At 36.6% G+C, this 15,155-nt stretch overlaps 1 protein-coding gene across 22 annotated transcripts in view; it reads left to right on the top strand.

Moving 5' to 3' along the window:
* RIMS2 (regulating synaptic membrane exocytosis 2) overlaps positions 1-15,155 on the top strand; it is a 437,579-nt gene that overhangs the window by 34,053 nt on the left and 388,371 nt on the right. The window lies entirely within an intron of this gene.

Raw genomic sequence — 15,155 nt, 5'->3', positions numbered from 1 at the left:
ATGTGCCTCTGACTTCATGCTGATTACTTAACATGTATACTATACTACTACCTTGTATGTTATACTACTTTCCCTGCCTTTTTTTCTGTTTTCTGGCTGCAAAGTCTGATTTGTAGGAGAAATCATGCTGTCTTACCTTTCATACAGCATTTAACACCAGGGATGTTGCCGGGATGTAGATTAATCTTAGCAGGATAGCTGAACTGCAATAGAAGAGTGATAGTCTGTCAGTTGAGCAAACAGTGTGTCTTCATAGCCTCATTGTACTGAGCAGCTAAAAGAAATGCAGAATTCTGAGAAGAGAGACCTGGACCTGCTTAAACCAGTGGAAAGTATGACCATGAAAATCTAATAAGCTCTTGGAGAAGTGACAGGGAAAGAAGGAAAACAGTCAGAACATTCTAAAGTATAAAAATTTAAGGAATACTTTTATCTTAACACTATCTCCATCTCTTTTAATGCAAGTGAGGAATTCTCAAGAATTGTTGTGTAGACATCTGGCAGTTTTGTAGATATTCCCCTAGGAGAAGAAAGGAGCAGGGAGGGTGAGTGTTAGCTAGTTAGTTTGATTTCTCTTCCTTTTGCAGACAAACACATATAAAAGGAAGGTAAAGGAAAACAAGAAAATAGAAAAAGCATCTCTGTGCATCTTGGTGTTTTTGTTTGCAACTCAGTGCTGGAGAAACAGCTTGCGAGAGGTCTGCTCAGCATGATGTAGCTGTGGCATTGCCTTCAGCTGCCTTATTCGGCATTGACTCTTGGGGGTGCTACAGCCATGGAGTTGTTGCATTGAAGAAAGTGGTCTGATGGCAGTAAGGCAGAAACAGGAAAAAGGAAGTAAAAGGTAAAGAAAAATAACTGTTGAGATATTTGACTCTTGCCTTCTAGCCTTTGTCTGTTGTTTACAGGTAGCTGCATGAAATGCCTTTTATTTAAAAAAAAATTTGCTCTGGTTGGGACATTTCTCAGAATCAGATCAATAAATGCTTATTGTTTTGGTTATTGGGCCACAGGAGTTGATGGGGGGCGAACTGGCCTCATGGCAAATGATGACTAAATAAATAATCCATTGTAGCTCGTTCTTCAGTTGTTCTTTTCTTCACTCATGTAGGGCATTCTGATTAGCTTACCATTCATTGTTAACACAGAATCTGTGTATTAAATTCGATGTGTAAGATTGCTGCTCTGTCACAAACACAGGATTGTTTCCTGTTCAGCATCTTCATATCCTGAGTTTGTTGGGAATGAAGCGCAGTGACTGACCATTGGTAAACATTGGTGAAGATGAACATTTGAAATGCAGTGACCCAGCTGGTATCGAAAGTCTAGTTTTAGGTCTTAAAACCTTGGCAGAATCCTCTGTAAGCAGTGTTCAACTTGGGAAGCTTTTATTTATTTATTTTTTAAATTAAGCCACAGTTATCAGTGTGGCATTGGGAATGTCGCATTAGCCTCCTCTACCAAGGCACAAAAAAACACATGATTGTACTGAAGAGAACTGACCTTTTTCACTTTTGAGATTTTCTTCATTTTGTAAATGTAAAGAAAGAATGAAATGTTTATCAATTGCGTAAAGTATAAAGTTGACTGAAGTTGAGGTTGTTCTTTTTTTTTTTTTTTGCTGATGTTTGTCTTATCTTACAGAAATGATTAAAGCAAAAATGAATGCATTGTAGTTGATCTAAAGATGGCCTATAGTAATAAGTTAATTTCAACTACATATTGAGGATAGTTGGGGTAATCGATTCATAATAATTTCTAAATATTCTTCTTACTAGTTTCAGTGATAGGACCAGAGGGAATGGTTTCAAGCTACGGCAGGGGAGATTCAGGCTGGACATGAGGAAGTATTACTTTTCAGAAAGGGTGGTCAGGCACTGGAACGGACTGCCCAGGAAGGTGGTGGAGTCACCGACCCTGGGGGTGTTCAAGGAAAGGCTGGATGTTGTGTTGAGGGACATGGTTTAGTGGGAGCTATTGGGAATAGGTGAACGGTTGGACTGGATGATCTTTTAGGTCTTTTCCAACCTTGGTGATTCTATGATTCTATGATTCTATGATTATATCTAAGTAGTCTTTTGTATTAGGTTCATGCAGAAATTTCAGTATATCTGTATATGATCACTAAATCATTATGAAACTGAAAACTAAAAAAATAAGTCAATGGTCACTAACTTGACTATAGTTAAGAAACTTGTTTCATCTGAAACTGTCAGCTTTCTCTTCAAAAAGAAGTTCAGAGTTGCTGTTACTGCCCAGTTCTACTAAAAACATTCCAAACTCTTCAACATCCTGGTTGTAATTAAAGTCTTTAATCACAGATTTTAAAGCTGTGAGGAGCTCCTCCTATAGAACGAGTCGCTATGAGCATACGATCTAACTTTTGCATCTTATTAGCTTCCTATCAGATACTTCAGCCTCCGTTCCATTCCCTTTCCTTTCTAGCTTTGAAATTCCACCCATGGAAACTCATTTAAGCTTAGACTTCCATCGACCACTCTCTGGACCCCTACAGCCTTCATCACCCTGAAGTTCTAGGTGGGAATTGTAGTTTTTGTGGTGGCCTGTGTTAACATCTTTTGCCTATGAGAGTTAGCTAGATATATCTAGTTTGCTATGTATCTTTCCAGTGTTCTTGGATATTAAACTCTGATTTGAAGAAAGTAGAATTTGTCTAGTTTTGTTGTAAAACTAAGAAGAAATGTTGGTAATAGCTGTTACAGTGTTATTAGTGATACACATCACGTGATTGCATTTCAATGTGTACATCAAGATGATGAATTTTCCATCTTGCATAGTATGCTTTAAATATTAGTAGAAAGTCCCCATTTAATTATAAAGATTCCTTTTGCTGCTGAGTAGTACCAAGGTACCGGATAACTAGTATTAAAAGAAATCATTAAAAAATAAAAGTAGCCAGCCCACGTGTTGCTGTGTGTGGTAAAGCTGTGCAAAAGCAAATGCTAGAAATGTTTTATTCACTTTGTCATTTAGTGACAGCTTGTTCTGTATTGAACAAAAAAAGTACAAATGCATCTGTCAGAAATACCACCTGTCGTGTAGCTTGATACTGCTCCTTATTAGATCTGGTTTGCTTTGGGTGAGAACAATCATAGTTACTTCTGTTTGCGGAGTTTCAGTACAAATATTTATTATCCTATTTAATTTTTTACAGCTAGTAAGTTTTGTATTAAGTTCCAATCAGAAAAATGAGACATGCATAGATTTTGTCAGCTTTTTGGAAAGCAAAACTAAATTGATAATTTGATTCTTTTTGGACAGTACTTGCTTATATGAAAATCATAATTAATTTTCTTTTTTATACTACTACTTGCCTATCATTTAGCAAATTTATCATTTGCCTATCATAGCAAACTGGCAAATCTTCTGTAGAAGTGACAGGGGAAGAAGGAAAACAGTCGAAACAAGAAAAATGTGGTGCCCTCCTTTGCTTTGAACACCCATGCTTAATTTTTCGGTGGTGGGTAATCCCTAAAATTGCTAACACTGTGGGAATGTACAGAATATTCAGATGTCTAGGAAGTTTCAAACATGCTACAGGTTTCAGACAGTTGTTGCTGCAGAACTGAGTGTTTTTTTCTGAAGCTCCCTGAATGTCTAAGTTTGGGCAATAGCACGTGTGTAGAAGTGTCTTTGTGTGAAAAAACAGAAGATTTGGCATGTCACAATACAAAAGCTAGTCAAAGAAGTTTCTAATCTCCATAATGAAATAGGCTGTGAAATTACCTTCTGAATATCTTTGGCTTTGATTCTGAAGGAAAACACAGCAGGTATGGCCTTATTTAATGCAAAACATCTTATGTTTTTATAAAGGGAGGGCAGAGAGGGGGATCAGGGTACAAGCCAGAAAAAAAGAACATCTGTTCATTTCACACTGTTATAAGACTATACAGGTTGGGAAGGACCAGTTGAAGTCATGTACTGCTCCTGCTCAACTTGAATCTGAGTCAGCAACGTGCCCTGCGAGGCAGAAGGACCAGCTGTACCCCTAGGTGCACCAGGTCCAGCACTGCCAGGAAAGGGAAGGGAGTGTCCCACTCTGTGCATCCCTCAGTGTACAGTTGTAAATGGCATTAAGTCCTCCCCTTTGCCTTCTGCTCTTAAGGAATATCAGCTCGTACATCTGTTGAAGCTCACGGTGTTCCTGTTTCCCATTTTTCCAGACTATTGGCATCTTTCATATAGCAGCCCTTGCCTTTGAGGATGTTGATAAATTTCCCCTGTGCCTTCTCCATTGGCTGACAGACACTTCTGTGCTGTTAATAAAGATGTTAAATGATGTTGGCTTCAGTATTGATCCTGGAGGACCACAATTAATTCAGTTTCTGCCCTTTGAACAGGGCAGTCCAACCTATTTTTCATCCATCTCACTATTTGCTTATCCAGTCCACATCTCCCACTTGGGCTGTAAGTGTGTTATGGAGGAGTGGGTTAAGACCCTTTTCATTCGCTTGTTCACCCTGCCAGTCATCTGATCATGGGCAATTGGGTCATTCTGGCATGTGTGCTTGCGTGTACCCAGGCACTCATGGCACCTGTGTTGGCTCTTCACATTGACTTGCTTGTCCTTTTGCTGCTTGGAAGTGGTTTCTGATTAGATTTACTTCATAACCTTCCTTTCAGGGTTTTGGAGACTCACATCTACACTCCTTAGATGAAGACTGATAGTACATTTGTTATCCCTGCTGTTGAAGCTACGACGCTACGCAACCAGTTCTGAAAGATTCAGTGTCTGAAAGATTCAGTGGCTCTGGAGCCCAACAGAGAAAGAGTGTTGGAGTGTAAAAAGGCCTGGATTCCCATCCCAGGGCTTTAATTTCTGCCTGATGTTTTTTATAAGACTGATATAACATTTATAAGCAGAAAGAACCTCTTCACTCAGTTTCTGACTTCCTGGAGATTGTTCTGTGAAAATGCCTTTCCTGGTACTCTTGGACATAATTTCAAATGTGCAGAAAAGCCTCAGTCAGATACCTAAATTCTTAGAAGAGACAAAAGTCTGAAAGAGCAGTGCTCCTTCTACTTCTGCTGACTACATCCGTGCAGTCTCTTTGTCAGCTTTTTGAGTTTCTGGATTCTGTTTTGAGACTACTTAACTTCATTAACATTACTTCAGTGCATAATTTAGACATTTTAAGTAGTTTTCTTGGGATATAGCAAGTCAGCCACATTAAGTCTTATCATTATTTCTTGCCTGTGCAGAGATGGCTGTAAAGTCAGGTATGCTTTATGTTTATAAGCATTTGAAGTCTTTGAGCATAACCTCCAACTTTTTTGAAAACAGTTTTCCGATGCTTTCTTGCTCTATGTGTAGACTATAATAGGACACTTGTGAGAGGAAGCCATTTGGGGCCTGTGTGTGCTACAGCGATGCAGAGGAATAATCATTTTTGTGGGAAATTTAACTGGACAGTTCATTTTTTTCTTGAATGTCGAGGCTTGACTTCTTCAAGGTGTGTGTGTTTGCTTGCCTCACCATACCCATATTATCGTTATGACATTTTGTTTATCTCCCTGAGTTGGTAGCAAATATGAAAAGTATGGAACACGAATAAGGTAGTGCTGTTATTTTTGAATGTAAAAAACAAACAAACAAAAAAACAAACAGAAAAAAAGAAGTCTCATGACTGTTATACTTAGTTGTTTTTGTGTCTCTGTCTATGTTATTACTTGTGTACAAGGGTAGGAGTCCTGTTATGAAGCTCCTTCCAAGAATGATGGGAGGAAATTTGCCCTTCTTTCCCAGGGGATGGATGATAATGATTTTGTGTTTTGCTTCTTTTAAAAATGACTTACAGTATCCATAATCAATTGATTTGTATTTAAAAAGATATATAACTTCTAAACTGTCATTGGCATTCAAACTAGGATAGATTTTTTGGGGTAAATTTATCATGGATATGATGAGTTAGGATACAATATGTTAATTATAAGTGTCATAACTGATGCTGCAATTCTGTTCCATCTTATGGAAAATAGTTTGCATTTCCTGCGTATCTGAAATTTCACAAAAGAAGTCTACATTTACAATTTTACAGATTATGTTTGCATTACATAAATATGCTCTTTTTTAATAAAATTAAAAACTAACAGTTCAAGGAACACTTAGATGTTGTGTTGAGGGACATGGTTTAGTGAGAACTGTTGGTGGTAGGTGGATGGTTGGACTGGATGACTTTGCAGGTCTTTTCCAACCTTGGTGATTCTGTGATTCTGTGATTGTTGACCATCCTTTTCGGCAACTGTTTAGGAAGGTTAACGTTCAGCAAGTATTTTTAATGCTACTTAAACACATTGAAACTTTTAGTGCTTCTTTTATGGGGATGGTGTGAGTTGAACTCTGAGGGTTAAGTAACTGCCAATAATACAACTATTATAATTCTTTGTATTTCAAATAGGCTTATAGCCTTTTTCAAAGCTTGTGTCAATAATACAGATATTCCGTTTTGTTTCAAGAAAGTCTGAGTCTGTATTTTTTTTCCTGATATGATAATAGCTATAATTAATAGTACACCAATAATAGGAATTTTAAAATTCAGTAATGGTTTCAATAACAAGTTGTTTTCATATGAAGTTTGTCAACTTACATCGTGAAATCATGCGCAGGAACAAAATGAGACCTCAGAGATGAGTACTGATTGGTACGGCCACAGCGCCGTGTCATCTGTGCTTCATGGAATGTTAGTTGTGAGGCATAGTTTTCTGTGTTTTTGACAGGCATTTTAATAGCAAGCTAGACATTCCAAAGCATCTTCAGGTTTTTCCATAGTTCTCAATTTAATCAATTTTCAAAAGATAATTATCTTTGTTGTTACAGGAAACTATGATTCCCTCAATTACACTGATACTGAAGAGTGCTAATCCCATTCTGTTCTGCTGAGGTTCTTGTACTGTCCTCATCAACATAGTATCTTCAGTCTTTCAGTCATGCATTAAATGACATGACTACCATCTGCTACATTTGGTTTGTTTTCTCACATTCTCTCCCTGGGGGAGGAAATTCATGTGCACTTGGTATGGTTTGTTTTAACATGGTTTTTTTTTAATATATACATTTCTTTGTGCTCATATAAGAGATGAGAGCAGGATGGTTTGGGAGTTAAGGGTTGTTGTAGAAAAGCTTTCTCTCCTTTTGAGTATATTAAAGCCATTACTATGCCTGAGGAGTAAGTTATTGGCTATGATCTTCATTCTGGATATGCTGGTTGCAAGATGCTGAACATTTTGAAGATAAGACACTGCACTGTTGAAAATCAATGCAGAGAGCAGAAAACCATGCCATAGCCCTTATGGTAGAAAAATGTAGTACGTGGAAGTTGATAATGGCATTATTGTGATTGAGATAGCTAAAGATAATGGCAGCTGATAAATATGAGGACCAATGAAGATAAAGTGGAATGTCCTGACAAACTGGGAAAGGAGAAAGCAGCTGCAGGTTCTGATTTATGGTAGGCCATTATCAGGAGAAATTCTAAAGAGAATTCTTAAATATTTAATTGAGTAGGTAATTTGAGGGTATATGTCTTCAACCAAATAGGAATATGGTTATTTCAGAGTGGTCTTTTCTGTCTGTTGACTTCACCTTGTTCAGCTTCAACCCACTGTTCTTCATTCCTGAGGCGATCTTCTTTAAGTAGCAAAACCCTGTTATCAATATAATTGGTAAAATCATCACATCCTGATGCTAAGTTGGGCTTTGAAACATTATAGAAAAATTAGGCAAGATTTCTAAAGCCATGATCAGTGTAAGTCTTGCGCTTATTTGCAAAGATATAAATACATTTTATATATAGAATGCCATTTTACTGAAATCAAAAGAGCCTGTTATTTCCTTTCAAGAACTGTGGAAGAGAGCAGAGTGGTTCCATTACTGCTTTCTGTTCTAAGAGTGTTTTGCAAATCAGGGTTGTTCTGCAGCATTTTATTAGTAGTAAAAAACACTGCTTGGTAGAATTTGCTATTTTCTCTCACTGAAGCTCAGTAATGTTATTATCAGAGATACTAAAACAAAATTATTTTAGGGACCTCTATAGTTATAAAATCTATAGAGATTTGTTTGACGATGAACAAAATGGGTATATTAATAAGTATGTAATTTTCAAGTTATTATTATTTAAATTACTGTACAGGGCACATTTGAAATAACTTCAGTTTTCATAGCGGTATTGCTTTAAAACATGTCCTATGTATAGAATGCAGCCTTTATTTTTAATGTGCATATTGTTATTTGTCTTTTAATAAGTATGCTTATAAATACTGTGAAAATATATAATGTTCATTTCAGTTAAATCTTATTTTTTCGTTTACATGGTCATTAATAATATTGTGAGTAAAATGTTTCAGTATTTATAAAAATTCACCTTCAAAAAATTTACATTTTACTTTTGATTATTTTGTTTTACTAACTTTGGTTTCCTGATGAACGTTCTCTGTCTTTGCTGAGAAGGGAGCATCCTTATTAGTAAGGAACCACTGTCCTTTCCAAAACACTTTGACAGAAGTGTTAAACAGTTAAATTTTGCTTCTCCTTTAGACTTTTTCATTTGGTTGTTTTAATGTTTTTTTAATCAGTTCACATCCTGGTGTCAGACATTTCCCTGATGGCATTCAACGCCAGGCTGGATGTGGCTCTGCAGCCTGGTCTGGTGGTTGGTGACCCTGCACACAGCAGGGGGGTTGAAAATAGGTGATCATTGTGGTCCTTTTCAACCCAGGCCATTCTATGACTCTGACTCCATGACTTGCTGCAAGTACTTGTAAAGCTGTATTATCTGCCTGGATAGGTCTTTAGAAAGTAGGTTTTTTATTTTTGTCATCAACCTAACTTGTTCTTTGTGGTTAAAGGGATATGTTAATTAATTGAGATTCCAGGACTGTGAATCACAAAGTAATAATAAAAATACTACTTAGTTGGGTTGCATAGATTTTGTTCGAAGCTATTTAGCAAGTTAAGGAAATCGAATGAAATATTTTTTTTTCTGGCTGTTGTCTTTGTGAAGACTAAAGAAGGGTAAACAAGAAATCCATTCTGAAAAGTGGAGATGAAATGGCGGGAAGGGTATCCAGAGAGCTGGAAGTGATGCAGCCCAGTTTAATTCCCAGAAAAGCGGTAGAAGAAATAAGTTCTAACTATCTAGAAGATAATGAGGGAATGAATAATAGACAATGTTAATTTATCAAGAGCAGATCATGCCAAAAGTCTAATTTAATTCTGCATCAGGTAACAGGTTCTGGAGGCAGAGAAGTGGCAGCAGATAATGTGTCTTGACTTGAGGAGGGCTTTAAGATAATCTTGCAGAACATATTCCTAAACAAGTCAGGAAGGTGATACAAAGAAAGCTGCTGTAGAATAGTAATAAATGCCAGTGGAAGTAAAAAAAAGTTTTACTGTGTAGCTGTGGATGCTTTCCTGTCTAAACGGAAAGATGTACCAAATGAAACGTTGTGGAGCTTCCAAGCAGCAGCCAGTCTTTTCTTTAACATCCAGAATGGTGGACATTTGGAGTGTACTTAGAAGCGTGTTAGGAAACAGGTTTAAAATGATCTCTGTAAACTGGTCATATGGTCTAAAATTCTTGAATGGTGTTCAGCAGGTCATTACCCAGTAAGAACTATGCTTAGATGTGACCATTTATGTAAACTGAAGTTAGCAGTGAGCTGTGTGGCAATTCCAAAGTGCCATATCTAGGTTTTAAACTGCAGCTCAAAATAGCAGTGGATTAGTTGACAGCATTCCAGGTGAGATGTCTAGAAAACATGCCCTAAACAGACGCTGAACAAGTTCAATATGCTCTAGGACAGATGGATGTAGGTAACTTAGAGCTAATTTTCAAACAAATGAAACGTTGCTGAAAAAAAAACCCTGGTTCATACTAGATGGTGATGCAAGAAGCATTGAGCTTGTATTGCAGTTTGGGATGTTCAGATGAGACACAAAGCCTTGGGTCTAATTCTTATTATATGTTCTGCTATTTAATGCACAGTTCTCATTTGCCCCCCACACATTGCAGTGTTTTGACCTTGTACTTGAGGATAGTCCTTGGTTTATGAAAATAACTGGGCCTGAAATGTCATAAACATCCTTCCATCAGTCACTTCTGCATTTTTAAAAGCTTTAAAAGCTTTACTCCCCATGCTGATCTTTCATGATTAAGAATCTTTATTTTCTCTCAGTCTTTTTAAGCATAAATAGATGTACTTCCTTCATTTGAAGAAAGAGGTTGGTATGTTCCTGCAAAACAGAAGCATGCAAAGTCACTGGTTTATTAACTAGAGAATCGCTTTTAAAACCTTTTATCTGTAGATTGCCTTTACTTCTTGTTTATTCCAATAGTGTGGCTTTAAGAGAACAGTGAATTTACATAATTTTCTGCTACCGCTAGAAATGGACTTGGAGTACCTGATGTTGTAACTCTGCAAAATTAGTTTATTAGTGAGTTTTTCAAGGTTTACCATGTGCTACATTTTAAATCATGGGATTATTGTTAAGGTTGGTTTTGATGTCGCCTTGTTTCTACTAATTTTCATGTATATATAGTATCTTCATGAGCAGCAGTTCTGTTCACTTTAAATACACCCTAATTGCAAACAGACATGAATGAATGCTTATGATTAGTTGGAAATAAGAACAATGACTGTCTGCTTTACAACAAGGATTTATGAGATCATCCAAAGCTGCAAGTCACAGTTCTGTTATTAGAAGTTCAGAAACTGTTTTCACAGGAGAGTTTGAATAAATTGTGTTTATAAAGAATATTGCTGACAATTTTTTTTTTCTATAGGTAGCATTAAAGTTATGCTTACTGTATAGATACAGATTTGTTGGGAGAATTATCAGGGATCTTCCTTTTCTTCTGCTCTTGCTTTCCGTGCACAAGTAATCTGTTGTAGCCAATTTCTGTAGTGTAAAACTTGGTACTCTTACAAATACTCAGTGTTCCAGATGCCATGTGTATTTGGGAGAGGGACTTCTTCTGGGTTCTTAATTGCTAACTTTGTTTTCTGTGTTTCCTTGGAATAAAGCAGGAAAGATTAAGATTCCTCATTATGAAACCATGTATCAGACATCACATCCTTCAGGAAGTTCAGCTACTGACTCAACATTGAAATGTTAATCAATGAGAGAATACTGTATTTTTTATTTCATTTTATTTAATGTGAATGTAATGTTTAATTGCACATGTAAGATTTTCATCATTATTTGGTGGAAATGCATAAAGGCTACCCACCCAGGTACTTAATTGTGCCTCTGACAGTAGGAAGATTTTGTGCAGCTTGAATAAGAAAGTTAATTTAGGAAAAAAAAAAAAAAAAAATAGAAGAAAGTCAGGAAACTGTGAGGCTGTTACAATTTCAATTATAGTTAATTTGTATCTTCAAAAATCTCTTAAAAGTAATGACACAATTGAAGTTTTTCACTATTTCTGGAAGACGATTTTGTTTATACAGAGATGTTTGTACTGTTCTCAGAAACCATTTTGCAAAGTTTTTGAACGAGAAGAAGAATGAAATTAGATGTTTCAACAGCTTCTATTGACTTTCACTGTTAATTTATATCAGATCTCAGAGGTTAGATGTTTGGCCAGCAGGAGTAATTATACTTGTGTGTGAGTAGCTGTCCTGTGAAAGCCAATTAAAGGAGTGCACATTGTTACAATAAACTTTGTGTCAGTATGAATAACACTTTTCTAGATTAAAAAAACCCTCCTGTTTGAAGGCATTATCACAACATTTGCTTGGAATGATAGACTACATTACTGTTGCATTTCACCTTTATTTTTCTTATCCTGGTTTTTAATTTCTCATTTAATACTTACACAGTAATCTAGTTTTCAAAGTACGAACTGTGATATGTTTATATACATATATATATATATATAATTTTAGTAGGAACTAGTATTTATCATGGTATTATAACATTTATTAAGCTGTCCTTAGTGATGAAGTTCCAATATTGCTTCCATTACTGTTGATATACTGTGATTACAGATAGCTCCATGTATGAATGGGTGCAGGACCTAAGTCAGCTCTACAAAGGGGTTCTCTTTGAGGCTTATTCTGAAGGGGCTGAAAACAAGAACAAACTCACAATATTGATTTTTTTTTTTCCTTTTAATTTCTCTCAAGCAGTTGTTATCTCAGAATTGCCCCCACTCTGGAAGAAATCAGCAATCTTGTTCATGCACTGAGGCATCACAGTCCGAGAAATACTAATTTGGTGTCTCTTATGTAGTATTGCAACTGGTGAATATAGTTGTTGTTATTTAACAGGCAAAATGACTTATCAAGACCAAAGTAATTGCTAATGAATTTCAATTAGTTATAGAGTTAAAATAAATTTTGATTTGATTCACCCATTGACAACTGAGACCAGGGCTGTACATTTCACTGTTGCACTTGGTGATATTATATAAGCGTCCAGAAAAGCATTTCCAGTGGGAGATGCTTTCAATGCCATCTACTATTGAAAAAGAAAGGGGTGGGGGGCAAAAAAAAAAACCTCCCCAAAATTACTTGTTTTGGAGTAATTTGTTCAAAAATTAAACGAGGGCTCCTCTCCTCTGAAAGTAATGCCTGTTACATTATTATGCTGATATAGCAGTAGAGGTTGAACACTGCTGCCAGTATTCCGTTACATGTTGTGGCTGTGTGACAGATGGCAATAGAGGGGCAATCTGACAAAATGGTGTCTGACACAGAAGTGTGAGTGAAGCAAAGGTGTGTCAGTGAATTCCTCCATGCAGAAAAAATGGCACCAATGGAGATTCATCTGCACTTGATGAATGTTCCTGGAGACCAACCAGTGGATGTGAGCACGGGGAGCCAGTGAGTGGTGCATCTCAGCAGTAGTGACAACAGTGGGTCAGCTCTGCTGTGCAAATTTCTGCAAGCTTGGCATCTGGGCTTCTGTTCACTGCTGGTGAAAATGCATGGGTAATGGTGGTGACTATGTTGAGTAAGAAAGTTTTGTAGTTAAGAATTTGCTTTGTCAAACAGTATTATTATGCTCTTTGTATCTGTTGTAGTATCCATGGAAAGAAGTAGGAGGCATTACTTTTGGAGTGACCTATATATTTACAGGGTTACATCTTTACACTTATTACTTGCAAGGCCATCTTTTTTGCTGTGTGTTTAAAACATATTTTGTAAAATTCAATTAATTTTCCGAAAGTGGATTAAATGGTTGTTTGATTTCAATATCCTAGTTTTTGTATCAGTTTTAAGATCAGGCTTTCCACTTTGTTTTATGAGTTCCTGAAATATTTCAGTTAGAAAACATCTCACAAGAAATCTCACAAGAGATTAAAATGTAAGTTCTATTTAAAAAGTCTCTTCTTTCCAATATGGATTAATGGAAATTACATGAAATAAAGTAGCCATTCAGACACTATAATAAATATGTCTTAAAAATCTTTCTGATCCAGTTCAAATAAAACATTTTTAGCATTTTTGCTTCATATGTGAGTAGATATACCTACAAGTGTACAAAAATTTAGACTACTTTTAGATGAATTTTCATTGTAGTCTGAAGCTTCCTTGTAATGGAATTAAATACTCAGTGAAAGGCTCCTTCTGACACTCTTGTTCCTCTCCTGTTACTTTTAAAATAACATTTGTTTTTCTTTTCAAGGAAAAGAAGTGTAGCACAACAACTAAAATCTGTTACTGAAGTTCACTCTTAAAATCGTGCATGGAAATTGCAGATTTACTGAAGCTTGAGTAGGTTTGTCCTTTATGTAGAGATAAGGTTATGAATGTATTCTACAGAGAAAATTAAAAATTCTATTCCAGTCAAAACAATGATGTCTTCTCTGGTGAAACCTGAATTTTCTGAAGTAACATGAGACATAAGAATGAAATATTATCTTAAGGATTGTATTGTAGAATCATAGAATCATAGAATATGCCAATTTGGAAGGGATGCATAAGGATCATTGAGTCCAACTCCTTGTTCCGCACAGGACCACACAAAAATCAGACCATATGGCTCAAAGCATTGTCCAGATGCTTCTTGAACTCCAGCAGCTCAGTGCCGTGACCTGTGCAGCTTGGTCCATGTCCACCACCCTCTGGTGGAGAACCTTTTCATGATATCCAACCTCTCTTCCCCAGACCACATGCAGGCACCCTGGGCTCTGTGCCAGGGCGCAGAAGCTCTCAGTCAGCAGGTTGATCTTTGATTCCCTTCAGCACACTCAGCATCTCGTTGGCCTTCATTTCTGGGCTCACCAGAAAGATGCTGTGGGACACAAAGAGCCAGAGAACATTCTTGTTGTGGGACTGGGACAGCATGAGGCAGATGATCTCATTCAGGATGAGGAATTGGAGGAATAGTTTCTTTCCTGTTGCCTTTGTTAAGCTATTCTTAAAAAATAAGGAAAGCAAAACCAAAATTTGGTTACATTCAAACTAACGACTGTAGTAAAGCAGAAGCTACCGCTGTGGGCAGGTCCTGGGGATGTGTTGGGCTCCAAAGTGAGGCTTTTGGCCTGCATATGGTATGAGCTGCATATGGTATGAGCTCTGGGATCACAGAAAAGCAGGGTCTTCTCAGATTGTGTGAGAGAGACCAGAGTATTACTGTAAATACCACTATGACAGATGACAAATGATTAAACTGTTGTCTCATAATGCAGGTTCTTCATGAGAAGAAAGTCAGCATTTGTTTGGGACATATTTTTTGCTTTGTCTAAAAAGGAGTTGACTTACAGAACAAACCAATTTAATGAGGTATTTCTGTGTTTCTCATTTGTTGAGATTGGATTTAGAAATCCATTCTAGTAGAGAATTACAAAATACAAACTACTCTTTAAATGAGCCAATGTAAACTGAGCAACTAAACTTCTAGTCAGGAAGTATTGATGGAGGCTCAAGGACTCTTTAAAATTTCCTTGCTCTTTTCAGCGGACAGCCTTCATATGCACTGTTTGGATCTTTATTTTGCTCTCACTAGATTTCTAACACACTATAATTTTTGATGAATTTTTAATTTTTTAAATTTGACATTTTGAAAAAGCTGATGCTGATCTTGAAACTGTTGTATATGGTAAAACTAACAAGTAATTGATAATTTAACCCAGGAAGCTCAAACTGGCAAAACTCCTAGTTCAGGAAAGTTAGTAAGTGAGACAAAT

Source organism: Centrocercus urophasianus, unplaced genomic scaffold, assembly GCF_019232065.1.
Source record: "Centrocercus urophasianus isolate 14NV4802_14NV808 unplaced genomic scaffold, USGS_Curo_1.0 seq_11, whole genome shotgun sequence".
Classification (NCBI taxonomy): Eukaryota; Metazoa; Chordata; class Aves; order Galliformes; family Phasianidae; genus Centrocercus; species Centrocercus urophasianus.
This window is presented reverse-complemented; position numbering and strand designations above follow the sequence as displayed.